Raw genomic sequence first — 11210 nt, forward strand, 5'->3', positions numbered from 1 at the left:
TTCTAAAGCCTGAGCCCCCTCTGCCACTGGCCTTGCTTCTGTGAATGCAGAGCAGAGTCCTCTGTGAGCTTCAACATCCCCACAGCCTACCAGTCTTTCCCTGTGCTCCGTGGATGTGTGTGATCATCTGTTGTTCTGGTCTCCGGTTTTTCTTTCTGTCAACTGCTTGCAGCTTTCCACACCTTCCCTCTGTTACACAATTGCTCCGAATGCTCCTCTCCCATCGGAGCGCTCGTCTGCCAGCCACACCCGTTCCTTCTTCTCTCAGCCATGCAGCGTTTGATGGATCAAACGTTCTTCATCCCAGGGAATTTGTTCTCTCTTTGAGCTTTCTCAAGTTCCCACCTTTGTTCACTACTTTGAATCCTATAGCCTGGACTCCACGCCACCTCCACGTTTATCCTCCCTATGTGTCCTTACCTCGTCTGGGCTCCAACAGGAGACAATCGAACTCACCCCTTCAGCTTGTCTTCCCATCCCTGAGCATGGACTTTGCAAGGCAGAGCTCCCTCTGTCATTTGTGCATGTGCCTGCACGCAGAAGCAGTATGCGGTCTCACTGAGGAAAGCCATGTGCTCCTGAAATCTGTGGAAACTGAAATCCTGTCTGCCTACTTGCATGAGAGTCCTGCAGAGAGGAGAGTCCCCTGTGTACGGCTTCTGCAGAGAGGTCCTCTCTGGGATACGCAGCTAGTTTTTCACTTAGCTTTTGCAAGGGAGGGGTTTCTCACCTTGAATCTTCTTATCCAGGGGACAAGGAAAAAGTCACCTGCTTCATCTGTGACAGGGTCCCTCCCTATCCCCCTGCAGTGTGCATCTATGTTGTGGCTGAACCCAGGCAGCATTGCTATATGGTGTTAAGCTTGTGAACTTACATGATCAAGGTCTAGGGAAGGAATCACATAACATTCACAATACAGCTTAAGTTTTTGTATATGAGTGTGTGCCTGCTTGTACAGATGTTTGCCACATGTGTGCTTGGTACCCACAGAGGAGAGAAGAAGGGGTCAGATCCCCTGGAACTGGAGTTATGGATGGTTCTGAGTTACCTGGTAGGTTCTGAGAACTGAACCCAGGACCTCTCTCTACAAGAGCAACAAATGCTCTTAACCATTGAGCCATCTCGCCATCCTCACAACACAGCTTTTGCTATTCAAAATTGTGCCCAGCAAGCATCTGGAGTTTCTTCTCCAGCGTCGCATTGCTCTCTGGTGGAACACGGGACTCTTCACTGTCAGTACTGCGATGCTGACTGGTTAGCATTCAGAACTCCCAGTGCTTAGAAGCAGTCTCAAGCTCGGCAGAGTCACGTTGAAGTATTTGCTTTGCCTCGTGCTGACTGGTAAGTGAATGAGGTTCCTGGTGATGGACATCTGCTTTCTCCACATCCCACGGAAATAGAGACATTCCAAAGACAGTCTCCTGCCCTGCACGTAATGGAACCCCACTCTGCATTTGGGGATAGATCATTGTCTGTCTTCAATCTATTAAATTTACCTGCTCACCTGTCACATCAAGGAATGCCAGCCGCCCCCGCCCCAAGTCAGATGTTCTGGACACAGATGTTTCAAACAGTTATTGTTATTGAGAGGCTTGAGGCTAGAGAACTGTCAAAGAAGAGAACATTTTGGGTATTCAGCCTTGTGAAAAGTCAAATTCACTGGACAGTTAAAAAGGAAGCTAGAGAGAGAGAGAGAGAGACAGAAACAGAGACAGAGATAGAAAGACACACACACACACACATAGAGAGAGAGACAGAGATAGAAAGACACACACACACAGAGAGAGAGAGAGATAGAAAGACACAGAGAGAGAGAGAGAGAGAGAGAGAGAGAAAGGGAGAGAGACAGAGATAGAAAGAGAGAGAGAGAGAGAGAGAGAGAGAGAGAGAGAGAGAGAACACAGTGCCTGTAGGCTTCTGCTCCTCCCTTAAAATGATCTTTAATTTTTTTTTCCTCCTGGGCTCAGTCACAGAACAAAGACCCAGCACCTAAAGAGAGCCTGGACTGTGAGAGCACAGCCTTCTCACCCCCAGAACCCAATTAGAACATAACCATTCTCCATGAGTGAACAGCTACCAGCAGGGGTTTCCTGCCAGTGAGAGAGATGGTCACCTTCCTGTGGAAGTTAATGAACCTGCAGAACTGTAAGAAAGGCCAGTCCTTCCTGCAGTAAGGCTGGGGCGCAGAAGGGGTCTGGAGAAGATTAGGCAGAAACAAGAGAGGCGCAGACAGCTGAGCATTAATGGCCGCTCTGGCCACAGGGCTGTAGGGGTGAGGAGGGACTACCCCAGACTTGCCCCTAAATTCCCAGCCTGCTGCTGGGATGCTGTTGGGCTAACTTCCCAACTTCCTCATGGGGCTCCTGAAGTCTTCAACAACGTTTACATCTGAGACTGTATTACAGAGCTGCTTTCACAATGCTGAGAGATCAGAACCATCGGAACCAATACAGTAGATTAATTTGGTAGATTACGTGATAACCACAGGATACTCAGACATAGGCACCCACTAAAAGTATTCCCAGAAGTTGGACACAGCAGTGCACATGTATGATTTCAGTGCTTGGGATGTGGAAATGGAGATCACGTGTTTAAGGTCACCATCAGCTACATAACCAGTTCAAGGGGGCAGCCTGGGCTACGTGAGACCTGGTCTCAAAAGGACCCCAAAGCAAACATTAACAGCAAAATCCAAAGAATGTCTTATAGCACTGGCATAATGTGTGACACTGTGGTGAAAGGCATTTGCCAAACTATGTGGCCTGAGGTCTACCGCATGGGAGAGTAGACCTCGAGTCGGGATGGGACAGGCGCAGCTGTTAGTAAGTTGATGGGACACCTCCCCTACTGTCTCACTTCGCCATCTCTGGGAACTACAAGACTCTTGAACTTCACTCTCTTGCTCCGTGATTCCGAACTTTGTGCAATTGTCCAGCGAGGGTGCTGGGTACCTGAGGGACTCTAGAAGTACTTGGTAGCACAGGCCACCCCATGTGGATAAGAACACAGGGCAGGAATCTGTGCTCTGGGGGACCCTTCAGGATTCGGGTGACTCTGTTTCCCTTTGGCCTCTCTGTGTCTCTCATATTTTCTACAAGGAACTTTGGTGACGCCTGTAGTCATGCAAAGTGAGAAGTGTCCAACGATTGAAGGATCCTGCCATCCTCTAGTCACCCCATTTCTGCAGACAGTCCTGAACCCACCCCGCAGTTGACTTTTGTGGGGTATCCTGTGGTGTTCTCTTCTGATAGGCAGAGTGGACCCCAATGCATGGAGGCCTCAGTAATGTTTCCTAACAGATACCTTATAATTTAGTAAAATACTAAGAATTTAAAGTACTATTCTTAACTATGGAGCAACTGAATGACTATTAAAAAAAAACAATAAAAACAGAAAGAACTCCTCCCCCCCACCCCAATTTATAAGACTTCCTTACACTGATTTTAAAAAGGAAATGGACCACATTAAACCAACACCAGGCTTTCTGAAACCCTCTGGTCTGCCCCCTGAGGTTTTAACTGTGGTTTCATGTTTCATTGCAACATCTTGCCTTTCACTAAGGCTGGACTCTTACTTGAAATTGAGGAACACTTTCAAACCCACGTGATGTGTGCAGACCTCCATCGCCAACATTCAGGGGTGACGGTAAGCCATGCTGCCCTTCCTTCTCCTTTGTCCCAACTCAGCTGTCAATGCTCCCATGCCCCCCACCCCCCCAGTGACTCTGAGCTGTGTTGTAATAACTCTATTCAAGTAAACGTTCTGGCAGGACTCTTGGGGAGGCTCTGACTGGGGCTCAAATGCTCTGTCCCAAAGCATGGGGAATACTGAGATGTTGGGGAAATGGGTTGGCTCAGCAGAACCACGTGCTTCAGGTTTCTGAGGAAGTAGGGTCTGACGGGGACTGAGGCTCTTGTGGAACCAGTGAGCGTGGCCCAGGTGGCACAACACTGCTGAATTGCAGTGATGAGTACACCTGGCTCTCGGCCTCCATTGGAAGGGCCATCCGGGAGGAGCTACTGGCAGAGGTGTCTTCTGCCCTGATGATCTTTGAGGGGGCTCTACACTGTGCAACATCCCTTTTCCGAATTCTCCATTAGAGTAAAACTATATTTATACACTGCGCACTAAAGCTGAGCAGAGATTCGATGTCACTTAAATTAATGTTAGCAACTACTTGGCCCCGCTCTCCTTTCGCAGGTGAGGAAAGCTTAGAATCCTCTCAAATATAATTGGGAGAAAGAAATAGGCAAAGCCCTCCTTTGTGCCCGTGCTCGCAGGCCTGACTGTTCATTACGACGAAGGGAAACATGATCCTGACGATGACCACGGGAGAAAACGGGCTAAGAAGCGACCGCAGGCAGGCGAGGACCTTCGGTCCCCTTCCCAGGCCTGTGGACCGGCCCTAACTGTGCAAGCTAGTGACGGCCCTAATAGTCCTCAAATTCCCCAACCTGCAATACGGGGATTGCAGGAGCTAAAAATAGAGCCGTGAAGAGCTCCGGGGTAATGACTGCAGCCTGCCTTCTCCCTGCTCGGAGCTAAATAGTTCCACTTCCGTTAGCAATTTTTCTAAGGATATATCCGCCAGCAGTCTAATCGACTGTGAGGCTGCGGATTACCCGCCCCGAGACTTCCCTCTTCTCTCGCATTGTGGGTCCAGAGCGCAACCCAGTCCTGGATCTGTCAGAATCGAGGCTGGATAATGGGGAGGAAGCAGGCGCGTTCCTGAAGAGACGACCGTCTCCAGTGGAATAGAGTTTCAACATATCTCAGAGAAAGCCTTCTTCTCATCAGGCAAGAGTGAACAGGGGCACAGCATGAGTGTGTATCTGTCTGTCTGTCCTCCACAGACACTTTACTGTAGCTTAATCGCTGTGACCTGCCAACATCCCAGGAGCGCCTGCTCGTGTAGCTGTGGAAGCTGTCGAGTAGATTTCCCTTATTGTAGAAGAACTACGCTTCCCTTAACTTCACCCAGCAGCTGGTGCTCTGTCAGGGGTTCTGCCTTTGAGGAACTGCTCTTCCTAGAGGCGAGAAAGTCTCCTAGACAAGTGACAGATGGGACTGAGGAAATGCCCTTCAGGATGGATTGTTCTTTGACCCTCTCTTCCCGGGTGGACTTCCTGTTGTCTTGAAACCTGCAGGCCCAAGTGATCTGAAGGAGGGAACCAACCACAAGGGGCCTCTTGGGTGCCTTCACTCTGAGTGATATCACAGGTGGGCCCAGGGGCAAACCCCTAGATATACAGTCGGTCTTCCATTCTCCTCCCCTCCCCCAGTCAGCTCTCTCCGTTGCTACAGCTTTCCACAAGTCCAGAGGCTTTCCAGCTTCCTGCCTCCTTCTTTTCCAAGGCACTGACCTCTCTTCAGTCACCCTTACCCATCAGTTCTGTGTCTGTCTAGAAATCTCCCAGGCCATGGCTTACTTCCTATCTAGAAAGTGCTGAGTAAGATCAGGCCCAGTGAAGGCTTCTCCACACCTCTGCCCCAGTTTGCAAAGTGACAGCTCACCGGAAAGGTCAAATCTGAGCTTGTGAGTTTCTTTCTCCAAACTCCCTTCCTGCCCGGAGGGAGTCAATCCAGGGCCATTTCTACACTGCCTTGGGCTGCTCTCCAGCTCAGCTCACTCGGAGCTGGGTCATCTGGCCTTTGGGCCCATCTATTTTCAAGCCCTGAAGAAGAGATAAACTGACAGCCAAAATATTAATATTTGAGGCCGCCGTGGACCGACTGCTTCATAAATACTGCTGAGTCGGGGGTTTATACCATCCCTTAGCTTCTCTGGCTTATGGGAGTGCAGGTGACTTGGTGTGCGGCCCATGACCTGTCCCTCACATAGCAGTCAAGTAGCGCATGAGGGAAGTGCTTAAATAGCCTTGTGCCTTTTGAATATATCTCTCTCGTCTCATCCCTCCTCCACCCCCCACCAACCCACACAGCCAACTCGGGCTCCTCCTGAAGCCTGTAGATCCTTCCAGATGGTTACATCTCTCAGAAGCAAAAGGAACGTACATCTCAGCCTGCCTGTGTACATGCACATGTCCCCACAGCTTATTGTCTGAAAGCAGTCTGTATTACGGCTGACTCCTATTTGAGGGGGGAAAAATCCAAATTAGTAACTAAGTACTGTTTTTACTCTGCCACTCTTGGAAAGGAAACGTGGAGCCCGTCCACCTCTAGCTACAATCCAGCCTGGCGAGGCCCTATCGGTGGCAGAGTTTTTCTTGTCTCTCAAAAGACAGAAGGGGTGCCTCCCCTGGGTTAGTCAGTAGATGCAGTTAAAGCTGCATCAGTGTGTAACAACAGACGCGTCCCGCTGCCCTCTCACATGTGAGAAGCCATCTGCTGAGAACTGGCATGAGGGCCCTCAGTACAGTGCGGTCGCGCTTCAGTCTGAGCCTGAGCCCAACAGCTGACTTTGGCTCCAGACACATCCCCCAACTGCCATCACCAGCCTGGATTTTCAGTCACTTAGAAAGTGCAACAGTGTGATTTAGGGAGGTCCTGGGGTCCTGAGGTTGGGCCTCATCTAAATCTGTGCACCCTCCCCCAGGCAGGCTCCCTGGAGAAAGCCCACTGTCTTAGGGTTTCTATTCCTGCACAAACATCATGACCAAGAAGCAAGTTGGGGAGGAAAGGGTTTATTCAGCTTACACTTCCACATTGCTGTTCATCACCAAAGGAAGTCAGGACTGGAGCTCAAGCAGGTCAGGAAGCAGGAGCTGATGCAGAGGCCATGGAGGGATGTTACTTACTGGCTTTCTTCCCCTGGCTTGCTCAGCTTGCTTTCTTATAGAATCCAGGACCACCAGCCCAGGGATGGTACCACCACCATGGGCTGGGCCCTCCCTCTTGATCACTAATTGAGAAAATGCCTTACAGCTGGGTCTCATGGAGGCATTTCCTCAAGGGAGGCTCCTTCCTCTGTGACAACTCCAGCTTGGGTCAAGCTGACACACAAACCAGCCAGTACACGCACCATGTTGTTACCACTGATCATGGCAGGGATAGCACCTCCTGGGTTACCTCATTAGGCTGGCATTGTCTGCCCTTCTAATAGGAATACAAGATGGTCCATGAGCTCTACCTCACCCTGATGAACCAATCTCCTCTCTGAGGAGCTTCAGGGCCTGGACTTGGAAATGGTATTGGGAGGGCAGGTGGCCTCGATGATTCCACACTAAGCCAGCATCTCTTCCCACGATCTTACCTGTCCTGTATGCTTGCAGACATAAAGAAATGTGGGCACTACATTAGACCTTTCAAGCTCCACACCACTATCTATGACCCCTGTACCCTAAAACAAGGGCTTTGGCCAGGTGTGCTGACTGTAGCATCAAGAACGCCATCTTAAACCCACAGCACAGCGCCTTAGGCTTGTTGGGAGCAGAGTAAACAACAGGGCAGCTTTCTCTTGCTCTGTGGCCTCCCCTGAGTATCTTCTCTTTTTTCACTCACCATGTGACATCACTCACCATGTGACATCACTCACCATGTGACATCACTCACCATGTGACATCACTCATTGCATGACATCACTCACCATGTGACATCACTCACCATGTGACATCACTCATTACGTGACATCACTCACCATGTGACATCACCCATCATGTGACATCACTCATCACGTGACATCACTCACCATGTGACATCACTCATCATGTGACATCACTCATCATGTGACATCACTCATCACGTGACATCACTCACCATGTGACATCACTCATCGTGCGACATCACTAATCATGTGACATCACTCATCATGCGACATCACTCACCATGTGACATCACTCACCATGCGACATCACTAATCATGTGACATCACTCACCATGTGACATCACTCACCATGTGACATCACTCATCATGTGACATCACTCACCATGTGACATCACTCATCATGCGACATCACTAATCATGCGACATCACTCATCAGGTGACATCACTCACCATGTGACATCACTCACCATGTGACATCACTCACCATGTGACATCACCCATCATGTGACATCACCCATCACGTGACATCACTCACCATGTGACATCACTCATCATGCGACATCACTCACCATGTGACATCACTCACCATGCGACATCACTAATCATGTGACATCACTCACCATGTGACATCACTCACCATGTGACATCACTCATCATGTGACATCACTCACCATGTGACATCACTCATCATGCGACATCACTAATCATGCGACATCACTCATCAGGTGACATCACTCACCATGTGACATCACTCACCATGTGACATCACTCACCATGTGACATCACCCATCATGTGACATCACCCATCACGTGACATCACTCACCATGTGACATCACTCATCATGTGACATCACTCATCATGTGACATCACTCATCACGTGACATCACTCACCATGTGACACCACTCATCATGCGACATCACTCATCATGCGACATCACTCATCATGTGACATCACTCATCATGTGACATCACTCATCACGTGACATCACTCATCAGGTGACATCACTCACCATGTGACATCACTCACCATGTGACATCACTCATCATGTGACATCACTCATCATGTGATGTGAATGTTCTCCCCACACTCACTGCCAGGTGTCCACGCCACAGTCACACAACCCCATGTACCCTCTGTACACAAGAGCAGACCCAGGAGGTAAGGGAGTGAAGAGGAAGAAGAGGATGTGAAGGAAGAGACAAGGCCTGGTCCAGCTCTTCCGTTGGCTGGAGCTCCCTTACGCTTCCCTGATCCTGCTCCTTCCCTTCAGGTTACCTAAGAGCAACTACAAACCTGAGCACTGTGTTTAGATATACAGTGATAATGGTCACTGGTCACTTCAGAGTGACAGGGGCACATCCAACAGGCTCCAGAGCACCAGGTACATTGTGTCTACAGCGGGGAGGCCAGGATAGAGTGGTCCGGGGACTTAGGGGGACTTCTGAGATTCCCCTGGGCCCTCTTACCAGCTGAGGTCCTTCTGTTCTTGTCACCATCTGACAGATTACAATCAAAGCATTGGACAACGGACATTTGTGTGCCATCACCCATGTCATGCCAGATGACACCATCGGTTATGACGTCATCTCACGTGATGCTACCTCCCCTGATATCACCGTTTGTGGTGCCGTACCATTTGATACCATCTCTGTGACAGCATCCTGTGTCATATTGTCTTGTCTCATGTGACGTTGCTTCCATGTTTGGTGCTGTTTCGTGCGATGTCATCCTGTATGACATGACTAGTTATTTCTGTGGGGTTCAGACCGTCCTCAGGGTGACTGTAGGATTTCCCTGTACCCCGATGTATGCCTCCCCACTTAGTAACATTTGTGAATGATTTGGTCGCCACTCAAAGACCTAAAGAAATTATTTTTTTATTACATTAAAAAATTTTAGTGTGTGTGTGTGTGTGTGTGTGTGTGTGTGCGTGTGTGTGTGCTCACGCGTGCGCACACATGTATGTATGCCATGCCACATATGTGGAGGTCAGAGGACAACTTGTGGAAGTTATGCTAGTTGGTTCTCCACAATGTGCATCCTGAGGATTTGAACTCAGGGCTTGGCAGAGGTGACTTTACCCATTAAGCCATGTCACTGACTTGGAAAGTCTTTTTTTTTTTTTTTTTTTCCGTTTTTGCATCTGAAGGAATGTTAATTCCAGGTGTGCTTTGATGATAACATTGTATTTGATTGCTGTTACAATAGCAACAATGTACTGGTTAGTTTTTATCAACTTGATACAAACCAGAGTCACTTGAAAAAGAGAGAAACTATAGAATTTCTACGGGACATTTTCTTTTTAAAGATTTATTTATTTTGTTTTGCGTAGTGAGTGTTTGCCCACACACATGTTATTTGAAAGGTCTAAAAGAAGGGATTAGAACCCCTGGAATGGGCTGTGCACTGCCACACAGGTGCTGAGAACTGAACCTGGGTCCTTGGTCAAGAGCACCAACTGCTCTTAAACCACTGAACCATCTCGCCAGCCCAAGTGAGGCAGCTTCTTAATTGCTAATCGCCAGGCCATGGTGGGCAGGGCTCTCCTCATCAGGCAGTCCTGGCTGTGTGGGAAAGCTCACTGAGTGTGAGCTGGTGGGTGCAAGCTGGTAAGCAACTTTCCTCCACGGTTTCTGCTTTGAGCTTCTGCCCTGGCTTCCCTGATAAGCTGTACTGGTGGCTGAAATAAGCCCTTTACTCCCCAAGTTGCTTTTGGTCAGAGTGTTGTGTTTTTGTTTCTTTGTTTTTTTGAGGGGGGTTGTTCTTTGTTCATTTGGTTGGTTGGGTTTTGTTGTTGTTCTTTAATCATAGCAAAGAAAGCCAGCTGGAACAAGCAATGAGTCACTCTTTTAAAAGACCACAGTGGGGGTCCCCATTGGAGGAGTTCGAGAAAGGATCGAAGGAGCTGAAGGAACTTGCAACCCCATAAGAACAACAATACCAACCAACCAGAGCTCCCAGGGACTAAGCCACCACCCAAAGACTACACATGGACAGACCCATGGCTCCGGATGCATATGTAGCAGAGGATGGCCTTGTTGGGCACCAATGGGAGGAGAAGCCCTTAGTCCTGCCAAGGCTGGATCCCCCCAGTGCAGCGGAATGTCAGGGTGGGGAGGCGAGAAGGAGTGGGTGGTTGTGGGGGGACACCCTTATAGAAGAAGGGGGAGGGAGAATGTCCTAGGGGGTTTATGGATGGGAAACCAGGAAAGGGGATAACATTTGAAATGTAAATAAAAAATCTAATAATAATAAAAAGAAGAAGAAGAGGAGGAGGAAGAGGAGGAAGAGGAAGGAGGAGGAGAAGAAGAAGAGGAAGAGGGGGAAGAGGAAGGAGGAGGAGGAGAAGAAGAAGGAGAAGAAGAAGAAGAAGAAGAAGAAGAAGAAGAAGAAGAAGAAGAAGAAGAAGAAGAAGAAGAAGAAGAAGAAGACAATGACAGTGTTTAAGAAAACCAGAATGGTTTCCATGAAACCCAAGGCAGGAGCTCTTTGACTCTTTTTGTTATTTTGTCTTTTTTTTTTCCAGAGCTGAGGACAGACAGGGCCTTGCACTTGCCAGGCAAGCTCTACCACTGAGCTAAATCCCCAGCCCCACTCTTTGGCTCTTTAAGGAAACAGCATCACCAATGGGTTTAATATGAGGACTGGCCTGGTGGGCCATGGACACAGCCTCAAGAGCACATGTTGATGGATTAATAATGGCT

The sequence above is a fragment of the Rattus norvegicus genome, chromosome 18 (genome assembly GCF_021556685.1).
Source record: "Rattus norvegicus strain SHRSP/BbbUtx chromosome 18, alternate assembly SHRSP_T2T, whole genome shotgun sequence".
NCBI classification, from domain to species: domain Eukaryota; kingdom Metazoa; phylum Chordata; class Mammalia; order Rodentia; family Muridae; genus Rattus; species Rattus norvegicus.